The following is a 14,833-nucleotide window of genomic DNA, read 5'->3' on the forward strand; positions in this document are numbered from 1 at the left end:
TTTAGTCTCCGTAGTGTAGTGGTAAGACACTCGCCTGGCGTTCCGCGAGCGCTTTGTCATGGGTTCGTATCCTGGCCGGGGAGGATTTACTGGACGCAAATCCTTAACTGTAGCCTCTGTTTAACTCAACAGTAAAATGTGTACTTGGTTGTAACAACGTTTCTTCGCGGCAGGGGATCGTATTCCAGGGGCCTGCCCGAAACGCTATGCGACTAGTGGCTGTACAAGAATGTAACAACTCTTGTATATATCTCAAAAAAAAAAAAACATGTTTTCAGCAAAGCACGTCACCCACGTTGCAATTCACGTGAAAAGCATTTCAAACACGCTTCATCTGCCTGGTAAAGCAGAACAGGTTTGGCTAACTTGACACATTCATACTTACACTCAGAGAATCTCATTTCGTGTAACCAAGATACAAGGAATGTAGAGAAAACACAGAGGGAGAAACTAGAGAAAAAGCAGAGAGTGAAAGTAGTGAGTTAAAGAAAAGAGTGAAAGTAGTGAGAGAGAGAGAGAATGTAAAATGTAGATAGGGGGACACAGACAAGACAAATGAAGCCCTCAAGTGAGAGGGCGAGAACGATAAGATATCAGAATAACATAGTGATGCCGCCAACTTGAGCGGGTGATAACGAGAGTGAATACAAAACGGATGTTTCCCCATTATGCGGAGAAAGGGGATAAGAAAGGAGAGGAAGGAAAAAAGGAAGAAGAAAGAAGAATGAAGCATAAAAGACCGATAATTACTCAGGAGCTATGAGGAAATATACAAGCAATAAATCGACAAGCTATTATACTAGCTTGACCTCACTCAATCCTGTAAGCAAACACTCCAATGAGGTCTAAAAACCTCCTACTGATCTGAACACCATTACGTCACAGTGACGTCACATACACAGCGTTCAAACCACTTTGGTTTGGGTTATAGATCGGCGATGACGTAGACAGTATACACACATCTATGTCACAACTTAGACCCCCAAAATCGAGCACACTATCATACCAGCATATACAACTCCACCCAAGAAGAAGATAATCGATGCATTGTTCATTCTGTTATTTGTACCCTGGGACGGACTTAAAACTGTTCTAAAGTGAACATTTCGTACATCACTACAAGGATTAATAAACGGCTAATTTACTGTTCAATATCCTTACCAAACCTGTTTATCAATAAGAGCCCCCTCCTGACATTTACTAGAAATTTAAGACTTGCTTTGAGCAAAGGCTGACGTTTGTATCCATTATCAGATATTAAGGCGTTTGCTTTTAATATGGAAGGAAAATAGAGTTAAATTCCCCCTACCTAAAAATCCCCTACCCAAACGTTCCCTACATAAACATATTAATTAACTTTCTTGTAAAGCTTATTATGGCATATATACTATTTTGGAAGTAATATATCCCTGAATTTAAAAAAAAATATTTGATGAAAAAATTACGTTGACCAAACCACACACTAGAAAGTGAAGGGACGACGATGTGTCAGTCCGTCCTGGACCATTCTCAAATCGATTGTGAAACGTCGTCGTCCCTTCACTTTCTAGTGTGTGGTCTGGTCAACATATTTTAGCCACGTTATTGTGACTCATCGCCTGCATATGAAAAAATTAGATTTTCCCAGTAGTGATGTTCTAGATGAACTCGTATGAATGTACAATTCCACTAGGGCCGTAATGAGGGTTCGAACTTACGTCTGGGATGATCTGTGTGTATCGTCTGAGTGTGTTCACTTGTTCTTTGAAAACAATAAAAAACAAAACTGTATTTTATAAAGGTTAAATCACAAAAAAAGGGTTTTCAAATTATGTTTATCAGTCTCGTATTCTGTGAGTCTGTTAGTGAATCTGTGAATCTTTTAGCAAGTCTCTTAGTGAATCTGTGATTTTTTAGCGAGTCTTAGTGAATCTTTGAATCTTTTAGCGTCTGTTAATGTGTGAATCTTTTAGCGAGCTTTGGTGAATCTGTGAATCTTTTAGCGAGATTTAGTGAATCTGTGAATCTTTTAGCGAGTCTCTTAGTGAATCTGTGAATCAGTTTATTAGTCTATTACTCTCTAAGACTTTTAGTATGAAGATTCTTGTAGTCTGAATCTGTGATTCTTTGAGCTGTAGCAAGTCCAGAGTCTATCCAAAATCTTCCTCTTTGACTTGAGACATATAGTATATAAGCGTATCAAACTGCTTTTGTTTTTGTTTTCCTACATATAACATTTCACGTATTTTGAAACCTTTCCTGAAAAAACTTCAATTTCTAAGTTTGTTGTTGATGAAATTTGATTTCATCAAAAACATTTCGATGAAATCAAAATGTTTTTGATGAATATCTTTCTGTTGTTGAATGTTCTGTTCTATGAATGTTCTTTCTGTTGTTGAATGTTCTGTTCTATGAATGTTTTTTCTGTTGTTGAATGTTCTGTTCTATGAATGTTCTTTCTGTTGTTGAATGTTCTGTTCTATGAATGTTCTTTCTGTTGATCCGTCAATATCTTTCAGTTGTTTTCTAAAGCTGCTTTACTTTGAAAATAATAGAATTTCTATTCTTTTTTCTATTCGACTTTTTACACTCGTTCATCTCTGTCTCTCGCTCTCTCCTCTCTCTCTTTCTCTCTCTCTCGCTCTCTCCTCTCTCTCTTTCTCTCTCTCTCGCTCTCTCCTCTCTCTCTTTCCACTCTCATAATCGTTCTGGCTCTACGGTAACGAGAGGAAGGGAAAGGGAGGGGGTTTGAATCCCAATTAGAGAAGTGTACGAATATGAGGTTTCGAAGAGCGTCAAACTTGTGGGAAAAACCTGTCGAGATTGATATGAGAGGAGACTACCAGGGACTTGTACTGAACAAAATTAAAAAATTACTGTCAGCAAATTAATTCACCTAAAATCTCTAGCTAGGGTCGTAAATCCTAGCTCCTCTTTTCCTAGATACAGATTGTGGGCTGCAAGGGGCAGGTGGGATGAATTAGTTGATAGGTTGATTGAAGATCCACAGTCCACCTGCCGACAGGTATCTCACATCAGCTTGTATTTTATACAAGGATAAGATTTAATAAATTCAGTTCTATGCTGAACACTGGCTCTGTTTAAATCAGAGATTTAAACATGTACATAGTCTAGCCTAGCAACATAACTATTAACAGCCAATATATTCTTATACTATAAACAACAATTTAAATTGTAAAATTATAATAATGACTTTAAATGTAGTCTAAGTACTGTTAACTAAGTACTAAAGATTATATTCAATTAAATGAACTTATATGATAACCTAAAAAATAACTAAGCAAGCAATTGTTAACTTAATTTATATTCAAGTATATATATATACATATATTTATTCAATTTATATGATGAGGTACAGTCAGCTTGATTGAATCTTTTCCCACACAATGGACACTCATGAGCTTTTGATTATCATGAGGTTTCGTGCTTAAAGATTCAACTACTGCACTACAATATTAATAAACTTACTGAGATATGAGGCGTTGCCTCGCTTTATAACCAACAGACAGACTTATAAGATATTAAAGTCATACAATTGGCCAATTAATATACTAAAATAACCTTGAATATACTTCTCTGAATGCCGGAGTGCCTATATGACAGTGTGCCAGACTTGATAACTCCCTTGTCGCGAGTTTAGGCACGATATTTTATATAACAGCTTTACTGTAGATTGTTCTTGTAGTGTTGCTACGTGATTTTCCTTTAACTGCAGTTGCAGAAAGATAAGGGTCACTGAGCACACAGCCACTGTGTGCTCCACTATTCACTCTTATTTTATATAAATGTTCTAGGAATTTTCCGTGTAAATATATTGTCCAGGTACTCCCCCAGTTCTAGAGAGTGTTCACTGGTGATAAAGATAATTAGATAAGGTGTCCTGAGCTATGTAATGTTCGCTAAGGTACCCTCACACTTGTTCACTGTTTTGTCAACAAATGCGCTCTGCCTGTGGGGTGTGGTGGGCGCTTCTTCTTCCCCAGATGCTCCTCCCTCTCACTTGAGGGATAGTTTTCAATAAATATTGATTGATTATTTTTACTGTCTAGACTTATGATTGAGATAAGATGTGATTATAATATAATTAGATATAGGATTTAAAGATTATAAGTAGTACTTGATAGTACTACTGATTCTTATTAAGGATTTGATTTATAATCACTACCGGAAATCGAATCATGTTCCAAAAGTCTTTTAATTAAGAAATCCTTCTAGAAGCTTCTGGATCCTTGAGAGATCATGCACAAAGTCACGTAGGCATCTATAGGGCCCTATGGCATATGCTATCATAGTGGCAATGTCATCTAGGATCAAGATGTATAATGATTCGGATTTGATTTTGATATGATTTGATATGATTTTGATATGATTTTGATATGATATTGATATGATATAGAAATAATACATTTCTTAGATGATTATTAGATATGGTGGGTAAAATTTCCCACATCTTCCAGAGGGAGAGAACTGGCACGAAGTCCATTACTAAGGACAATAGTAATCATATGTATTCATCTACTCTCCATCGGATTGATAACACAAGTGCAAATTTTGCTTGCACTTTTGTGCAGCTGTCCGTTGTGGACGATTGTGTCTGTTAAGAGTCTGTGGGTCATGTGGAGTTAGAGGGTCTGGAGGTCTCTCAGGATCTAACTGCAGCTGGCTCACTGATTCCAGGTGATGAGTTTGTGCAATGTCTTCAGGGAAGTTGTTTCTTTTAGACAGGATTTTGACTATTCTCCAAATCCCCTGGCTATCTGGATGGACTGAGACAACTTTACCTAATGGCCAGTCAGCCCTAGGGCCATCACTGTCTACCAAGACAATATCGCCAGGTTGGAGGTTAGATATATTATGTGAGACATTGGCCCCATAGTGATGTTCTCGTAGAGATGTAAGATATTCTTTTGTCCAAACATCATTCCATTTTTGGATTATACTGGACAGATGCTTATACCCCTGAACCAACTCACTCTGACCCACATGTGAGGGATCTCTGATCTCATCATTCACTAGAGATGGTACCGGAGTCAGAAGTCTTCCATACATTTGGTAGGCAGGACATAATGGCTCATGTTGAGTAGGATCATCAGACAAGTAAGTCAACGGCTGGTTATTCACCCTTGATTCTTTTTCCGTGATTACTGTCTGGAGTTCCTGAAGATTGATTTTCTGACGGTGTAGAGATTTTCTCAAGGATCTTTTGACAGTTCCTATTAACCATTCATAAAATCCTCCATGCCATGGGGCTATCGGAGGGATAAATTTCCATCTGCACTGACGCTGTTCCAGTGTCGAAATAACTGCAGGATGGGAACAGATTTCTCATAGACATGCTTTTCCAGCTACCAAGTTTGCTCCATTATCTGAAATCATCAGCTTAGGGCATGATCGGCGTGCTGCGAATCTGTGGAAAGCTTGAATAAATGATTGAGCAGTCATATCGGGTGTTACCTCTAAATATACTGCCCTGGTAGTAGCACAGGTGAACAGACAGATGTATGCCTTGATAGGTTGCTTATCTGTAGTCCCTGTTAGATATATTGCTCCTGTATAATCTACTCCTGTCTTCTCGAAAGGATGTAGATGGACCACTCGTTCCTTTGGTAGGGGTGTTGGCCCTGGATAGGAGCAAGTTCTTGCATTGTACCTTCGGCATATCATGCAATTTTTCAAGATTGATTTGACTGACTGTCTTCCCTGAGAAATCCAATACTGTCGTCTGATTTGTGTGAGTGTGTCTAACACTCCTCCATGTTTGATGATTTGTTGATGTGTATGTAACACAATCAACCTTGTGATTCAATGATTTTTTGGTAAATGCCATGGATGCACGGTATCTAGATTGATATCTGCGTGTTTAAGTCTCCCTCCACAACGCAGAATGTTGGGATTTTCTTGGTCTATCCACAGACCGAGATTGTGTTTTAACTTATGCGGAAGGTTTTCATAGTTATTCCCATAAGTTTCTCTCTGGGCTTGTCTTACCCAATAGATAAGTGCATCTGGAAAAGTGTATTTTATACCTTTTTTCCTGAGATAATGAAACACGTTCTGTGTTACATTGATTAATTTGATGAGCGAGGAGTAACGAGTACAATCCAAGACTAATATTTGAGCTTGCTGCCTGGTGGTAGTTATGGTTTGTGTCGTAATGACGTGTGGCTTTTGTTCAGGCCAACTACCATTCACTAACCATCGAGGCCCATGAAACCAAATATCTGCCTATGCAAACTGTTTAAATGTCATACCTCTTGATATGAGATCAGCTGTATTATCTTTTGTTGGTACATGCAACAATTGAAAGCCTGCGGAAATTTCTTTAATTTCTGAGACGCGATTTTTTACACGTGTAGTCGGACAGTTGTCGTTTTGTACCCATTGTAAGACAGCTTCATTGTCAGACCATATAATGACATCTTTAAAGTTCATGGTAGACAAGACTTGTTTGATATGCACTGCTAAGCGTGTGCCAGTTAGCAGTGCTGTTAGTTCCATCTGAGGCAAAGTCTTCTTTTTTAATGGAGCGACTCTGGCCTTAGAGGTGATAAGATATGATTGATGGGAAGTCACTAAGTAAGCACAAGCTCCAAAAGCTTTGGCTGACGAGTCTGTGAATACATGTAGTGATACTTCATCATTTTCCTCGACTATGTGTCTTGGAAAGATTATCTTTTCGACTAAAGTTTGTTCTTGAGCCACTTCCATCCAAGCTTTTTGTAACTGTTGAGGAAGTGGATCATCCCAACCAAGCTTAGTCTTCCAAGCTTCTTGCACCAATAAACGCCACTTGATAGTTAATAGATTTAGTAGACCAAGTGGGTCGAATACTTTGCTAACTTGTGAAAGCAAATCCTTTTTTGTAGCAATGCAATAATTTACTGGTACAGACTTGATTGACATTGTGTCTGAGATTAGAACCCATTCCATATCTAACACCTTTTGTGATTCTGGTACGTGATATTCAGGGTAATCTCTTGCTATTTGATTATTCACTGCTGCATTATTAGAGGCCCAAGATTGTAGTGGCATGTTGGCACCTTGTAGCTCCTTATTGGCCTCTTGATATAATTGTAACAGTTCAGTAGTACTCTAAACTGTCCCTTGAAAATTATCTACATATAGGTTCTGACTGATTTCAGCCTTATAGGGACTTGTTGATTTCTTCAGATGTGTATCTAGAGTTGCTTGCAATAGAAATGGACTACTTGTCGCCCTGAAAAGAACTGAGGAGAATCTGAAAGTCACTATAGGACTATTGATATCTTCTGGGTTCTCTACCCATAGAAACTTAGTGAAGTCTCTATCTTCTTCCTGCAAGCCAACTCTTAGAAAGGCCTAACTAATATCTGCTGAAAATGCATATTTGTTAAATCTAAACTTAAACAGTATGTCATACAATTTCTGAGTTAGACTTGGACCTGTTTGCAAACAATCATTTAGACTGGTTCCTTAGGGTCCAGATTTAGAGCTACAATTAAAAACTATCCGTAAAGGAGTCGTTTTTGATTCTCATTACAGCCAAGTGTGGTAAAAAAATGGCCTGTTTGTTTATTGTCGTGTTTCACGACTTCGATGAATTTATTCTTTAATTGTTGAGCAATAATCTCATGATAGAGTTTTAAATGCTCAGGCCTTTTTCTTAGCTTTGCTAATTGAGATTTAAATTGACTATAAGCGATGTGATAGTTGGTAGGTAATGTTTTATGGTTGATTTTCCATGGTAGCCTTACCCATTACTGTCCATCATGATACTGTACAGTTTCTAAGTACTGATTGTATGCACAGACATTATCAGGACTTGGTTGTTCAGGAATTATTCCTATGGCATCAAGTTCCCACAATTGATGTACAGATTCCAATCCATCATCAATCATGTGGGGGATTTTAAGTGGTGACTGTTCTTTGCCTAGTCAAGCCACGATTACAGTTTCTATATGATGTGATTTTTCAGGAGTTGAAGGTTCAAGATCTAGTATAGGTCATGTCATCAATATGCCTCCTGCTGATTTGAGTAAATTCATACCCATAGATTCCTCTGATCCCAGAATGAATCGATAATAGTAGCCAGCTCCAATCAGGATTCCGATATCCCCTATTTAGTTAGAATCAAGCAGAGGATCTGCTAATTGGATTCCTTTATTTTTTAGGAATTTAATTGTGGCTGCCAGACCAGTCACTTCCATTTCAGTAGGAATTTTATCAGCTACTATGGCTTCGACTGTCCTTTGGGATGTACCTAGACAGACATTGAGTTGAACTACCAGAGAGGTTCTACGACCTGAATTGGTAAAAAAAAACCTGATATGGATGTAGATACTTGCTTTGAAGATTCAAGTTGTAAATCTTCTGTCATCTTTTTACTGATAAAGGTTTTCTGTGACCCTTGATCAAAAAAGCCTCTAGTTTGAATACTAATTCCTTCATTGCATAGTTCTAGCTGTGCAGTAGGTAATATGGCTGTGGTACCAATTTCTGTATCTAAGGCATTGACATTGCTCATTATTGTACAAAATTGTACAGCTGTTGTGGTATTATCATCTTTTGGCTTTGCCTGAGATGCAGGTTGATTATTGGATGTCTGTGATCTGGATTGAGAGTTGATATCACTACAGAGTGCTGTGTGATGTACACTTTTATGACAATATTGGCAGTTCTGCAATTGAGTGTTACATTCACTTGTATCATGCTTCCGTAGACAACGGATGCACCTGTTCAGAGATTTCAGTCGATTGATTCGACTGGCACGGACTTCATAAACTGTGCATTGATAAATGGTATGTGCTTCCTGACACAATAGACATCTTGGGGCACTTGCAGCTCCTTTTGTCTTATCTGTCTTGGGAGCTTGATTTCCTACAGTTCTGTTAACTGTGGAGGATATAGCATAACAGCCAACATTACTCTGTTTCCACTTTGCAGAAGAGGAGTTTTGTTGCCTTGATTTTTGACTGCCAGTTTGGACATTTTTGTTTTTGTCCATGAATTCACCTTTGGTGATTTTTTCTTGTGATATGATATTGTTACAAATATGTAACACTTGTAGGTATGTAATTACATGCAATTAGGTCATACAAGCATGTAACACTTGCACTCCTCCAAGGATTTCCTTAAAGGATGAATTGTATCTGTAATAATGTGTATCTATATTATTCAGGATGTGATGAGGCATTTTTCTTTTTCTTTTTAAGTAAGAGTTCTTTTTAAGTAAAAAGCTTTGCCTTTTCTATTAACCCCTTAACTGCGTTGCCTCCAAATGTGACACCCCCGCAGTGCGCAGGAAATAAATTCTCTGGAAAAAATTATTTTTTCTTTTTAAAGTGTCAAAAACCCTTCCCTCAGTATGGGTATGTAAAAAAAAAGTCGAAATTGTACTTACTTTGGCTGCTATGGGGTCCGGAAGTTGGGGCGTGACGTCATCATTCCCCGTGCGCCCGTGCTGTAAGCTCTCGGGGGCGGTGGGGCGCTCGGGGCGGGGCGCGCGAGTTGCCGCGAATATATTTTCGTTCATTTTTTGCGCACCTTTCCAAATACATTTTCATTGTTTTTATGTGCCAATCCAATGTATAATGAACATGTACACTATAATATCGTAGTACAACATCCGTACTGTCCGTAGACACTGTGTTACGTGCATGAAACTTGTGTACACATATGCAGCACATATTTACTATGTATCATGCTAATTTGTGTATATATACAATCTATTTACACACTGTATACATTCACCATCAACACATTCAGAACACCGCGTAGCAGCTGCTTCGTATGGGCCAATAGCAGCTGCCTTGTATGGGCCAATAGCAGCTGCCTCGTATGGGCCAATAGCACCTGCCTCGTATGGGCCAATAGCAGCTGCCTCGTATGGGCCAATAGGAGCATTTGGCCATGAACACATTCAGAACACCTCGAGTGAGAGCAGCCACACCCAGCCTGTCTCCCTCACTCCAACATCTTACTCGCCAACATTGCTCCTCCCACCATATTGTTATAGTTCTTATTACACATGTTCTATATACCTATCTACATGTTTTATTTACCAGAACTATGCAAGTAAGCCGGTATTGTGTCCAAACAGTACAGTGGCCACCATACACTGCATGAAAAATCACACAGCAGACGACGCTATGATTACGTCACCTCCCTCATCAAAATAGCTCCTCTCAACATTCTCCTGTTGCTGTTCTTACACTATATACACACACTATATATACCCATGTACATATGTGTTGCCCATAGCGAACCACTAAGCTAGTATGGCGAGCAAAACAAGAGTGGCAGCCACACACACAATGAGGCTACCTCAGTTCTCGCCCTCCCTCCCTCATCAAAATTCCTCCTTCCACAATACTACGCACAATGCTAATTATAACCACATTCCTGCTATTATCACAATCCTGGTCACTAATTCCTGTAAATGAATAATTGACCACACGTTTATTTTGAAAAGAAACCTAAGAAATCATTTGAAGATTCCTAGATTAACGAAATAATGCTGTGGTGCTGTGGCTAGCACTGCGAACATCGTGAACAGCATTGAATCACTGATATTTGAATATTGTACCCAGTCATTATCACACTCAGGCTCTTATATATATCACTATCATAGCTAAATAATACAAGTTATATATTTTGACATTATTAGGCGATGCTGTGGTCACATGCTGAACAGCAGTGCTGTGCGCTCATGCTGCGAGCGCCAGCCTTGGTTGCTCACACACTATTGAGGCTCCCACACCCGGGAATGTGGACCACGATTTTTTTTAAAGATGGCGTCTGTTTACAAGAGCCCTGAGGAAGCTGATGTGAACCCCATGTAGCCGCGGGAGTTTTGAATGGAACGTGAAAAATACAAATACCCAGAGGCGTGTTGCGCAAACGAAAGCATGAGATTAGGTGATCAAGACTATATACTTGGATTAAGATAGTTATCTTTGATGGGTGATAATACTTGTATTGACATTGTCAATGGGCTGTTAGCCTTTCAGATTGTAGATTAGTGATGACGGGCTGTTTAGCCATTCAGATTGTGATGTGAGATTAAGATTGGTCTTAATCCCCAATAGTAAACTATTGTAGCGAAGTGATGATGTTATTTTTCTATCACCTGATTTAAATGGGCTGTAGATTCAAGTGATTTTTTAGACACTTTGTGTCCTTTTCTTTTCTGTTTCTGCAGCAGGTGAAATACTGTCAACCATTTTGACCATTTCCGAATTTCGGAGATTCCGAGCTATTTTCTCTTTTCTGATAAATATGTTTAATGTTAATGTATTTTGATAAATGAGCTTTCCTGTCTACTTAGGTAATGATTCCAAAGATCGTCCTTCATTTCCTCCCTGGAATCTGGTTGTAGTAGGTGCTCAATTATCAAAAGTACTTTAATAATTTGGGTTGTGATCCCAATGCATGAATCGGTAAATCCTGTAATAATTTTAAAAAAATAGTAAATGGCACGAATTTTGCAAAGTTATTACAAGATCTATTACCCTAATAATTGTTTGATAAAATACAGTAGAATGCCTACTGGTTTTACCTGTAATAGGGTTTGATACAGTTGATTATGGTTAGATTGTAATGAAATGTTCTTACAGTGATAAAAACACTTTTTTAAAGAATATTATGTAATGAGCAGCTCTGAAAATCAGTTGATTAGAGATAATGCTAGATAATACACTTAAATATGTATGTAATGTTACCACAAGTGAGGTAGATCATGGTATATATGATTAAGATGCAGTTGTGTCTGTGACACTGATAAAATTAAGTACTGTTGATTTTTAACACAGAACAATTAGTAGTATGCTATGAATGCTTACTAGTTAATGGATATGGTGGCTTAAGCCACTGCAAACAATTTGTTTACTTAAATATATAGCTATGATAAATATTGGCTGATAGCTAGGTTAGGTTTGAATATGTAAAAATTATTCCAATGCAAAATCAAGAAGTTTCTTATGTATTTGCTATTGAAATATAATCTAGTTTCTAGACTATCTTGGTTTAAAAGACCATAAATATCTAGGTTCGAAGGACCAAAAATGTGGGAAAAACCTGTTGAGATTGATATGAGAGGAGACTATCAGGGACTTGTACTGAACTAAATTAAAAAATTACTGTCAGCAAATTAATTCAACTAAAATCTCTAGCTAGAGTCGTAAATCCTAGCTCCTCTTTTCCTAAATACAGATTGTGGGCTGTAAGGGGCAGGTGGGATGAATTAGTTGATAGGTTGATTGAAGATCCACAGTCCACCTGCCGACAGGTATCTCACATCAGCTTGTATTTTATACAAGGATAAGATTTAATAAATTCAGTTCTATGCTGAACACTGGCTCTGTTTATATCAGAGATTTAAACATGTACATAGTCTAGCCTAGCACCATAACTATTAACAGTCAATATATTCTTATACTATAAACAACAATTTTAATTGTAAAAGTATAATAATGACATTAAATGTAGTCTAAGTACTGTTAACTAAGTACTAAAGATTATATTCAATTAAATGAACTTATATGATAACTTAAAACATAACTAAGCAAGCAATTGTTAACTTAATTTATATGCAAGTATATATATACACATATATTTATTCAATTTATATGATGAGGTACAGTCAGCTTGATTGAATCTTTTCCCACACAATAGACACTCATGAGTTATTGTTTACCTTGACAATCTTTTCTTACACCTTGGACACTCATGAAGTTTGGTGCTTAAAGATTAAACTGCTGCACTACAATATTAATAAACTTACTGAGATATGAGGCGTTGCCTCGCTTTATAACCGACAGACAGACTTATAAGATATTAAAGTCATACAAGCATACAATTGGCCAACTAATATACTAAAATAACCTTCAATATACTTCTCTGAATGCCGGAGTGCCTGTCTAACAGTGTGCCAGACTTGATAACTCTCTTGTCACGAGTTTAGGCACGATATTTTATATAACAGCTTTGCTGTAGATTGTTCTTGTAGTGTTGCTACGTGATTTTCCTTTAACTGAAGTTGCAGAAAGATAAGGGTCACTGAGCACATAGTCACTGTGTGCTCCACTATTCACTCTTATTTTATATAAATGTCTTAGGAATTTTCCTTGTAGATATATTGTCTAGGTACTCCCCCAGTTCTAGAGAGTGTTCACTGGTGATAAAGATAATTAGATAAGGTGTCATGAGCTATGTAATGTTTGCTAAGGTACCCTCACACTTGTTCACTGTTTTGTCAACAAATGCGCTCTGCCTGTGGGGTGTGGTGGGCGCTTCTTCTTCCCCAGATGCTCCTCCCTCTCCCTTGAGGGATAGCTTTCAATGAATATTGATTGATTATTTTTACTGTCTAGACTTATGATTGAGATAAGATGTGATTATAATATAATTAGATATATGATTTAAAGATTATAAGTAGTACTTGATAGTACTACTGATTCTTATTAAGGATTCGATTTATAATCACTACCGGAAATGGAATCATGTTCCAAAAGTTTTTTAATTAAGAAATCCTTCTAGAAGCTTCTGGATCCTTGAGAGATCATGCACCAAGTCACGTAGGCATCTATAGGGCCCTATGGCATACGTGATCATAGTCGCATTGTTATCTAGGATCAAGATGTATAATGATTCGGATTTGATTTTGATACGATTTGATATGATATAGATATGATTTAGAAATAATACATTTCTTAGATGATTATTAGATATGGTGGGTAAAATTTCCCACAAAATTTACAGTGAAAAGCCTTCCCTCAAAGTTTGAAGCTGTGATGGGCTTCGAAAAGGTTTTGTACTGAACAAACCTCGGGCTTGCTAGCGAGGAGAAATGTTGTTATGTACTTCGAGGCTTCGGGGTAATCCTATTAATTAGGCAGATATCACTCTTCAAAAAATAAACTTTTTTGTTTTTGTTTTTTTGTGTGACAAGTTTTTGGAAAATTTTGTGAGGCATTATTTCTCTCATTGTCTCTCAACCACCTAAAAAAATGAACAAATCCACAAGGGCCATGACGAGGATTCGAACCTACGTCCGAGAGCATCCCAGATGCTGCCTTAATCGACTGAGCGACGACATGGTAAAAAGAATTACAACCAGAAATTCTACTGAATTTACTTGTTCATTTGGTGCATCACACAATTGTGATTTCTGTGTGGCCTGAAAAAATACTCAAATTATGTGTTTTTAATTTCTTATTATCAAAGTTATTTGTATAAGACTGATATATACAGTTAGCAGTGAATTAAATGTATTCATTCACATTTATTATAGTAATTATTGCAATTAATTAATAGTTATAATTATATTATATTAATTAATTATACACTTATCACTGAATCAATTAATTTTTGTGTGAGCATCTGTTAAAAAACAATAATTTCAGCCAATGGCAACTCAAAGTTTCAAAATATATGAAAATTCTGGAAATAGTTAACAAAAATCGTGAAACGTTTGCGATATTCTATATCAAAATTTCCTTGTCTGGTTATATCTTGAGGTTCAAATCAAATCAAATCAAATCAAATGTTTATTTAGGTAAGGTACATATATACAAGAGATTTTACAAAGAGTGATGGATTTATAGATAGGGCATACAATGCCTAAATCCACTATTACGCAAAGCGTTTTGGGCATGAAAAACTTAAAAACTGATTACCACACAGGTTATCTTGAGATGATTTTGGGGTTTAGCGTCCCCGCGGCCCGGTCCTCGATCAGGCCTCCTTTTTGTTACACACCCTCCCAGGAAGCAGCCCATAGCAGCTGTCTAACTCCTAGGTACCTATTTACTGCTAGGTGAACAGGCACATCAGGGTGAAATAAACTCTGCCCATT

The sequence above is a fragment of the Procambarus clarkii genome, chromosome 33, assembly GCF_040958095.1.
Source record: "Procambarus clarkii isolate CNS0578487 chromosome 33, FALCON_Pclarkii_2.0, whole genome shotgun sequence".
Taxonomy (NCBI): domain Eukaryota; kingdom Metazoa; phylum Arthropoda; class Malacostraca; order Decapoda; family Cambaridae; genus Procambarus; species Procambarus clarkii.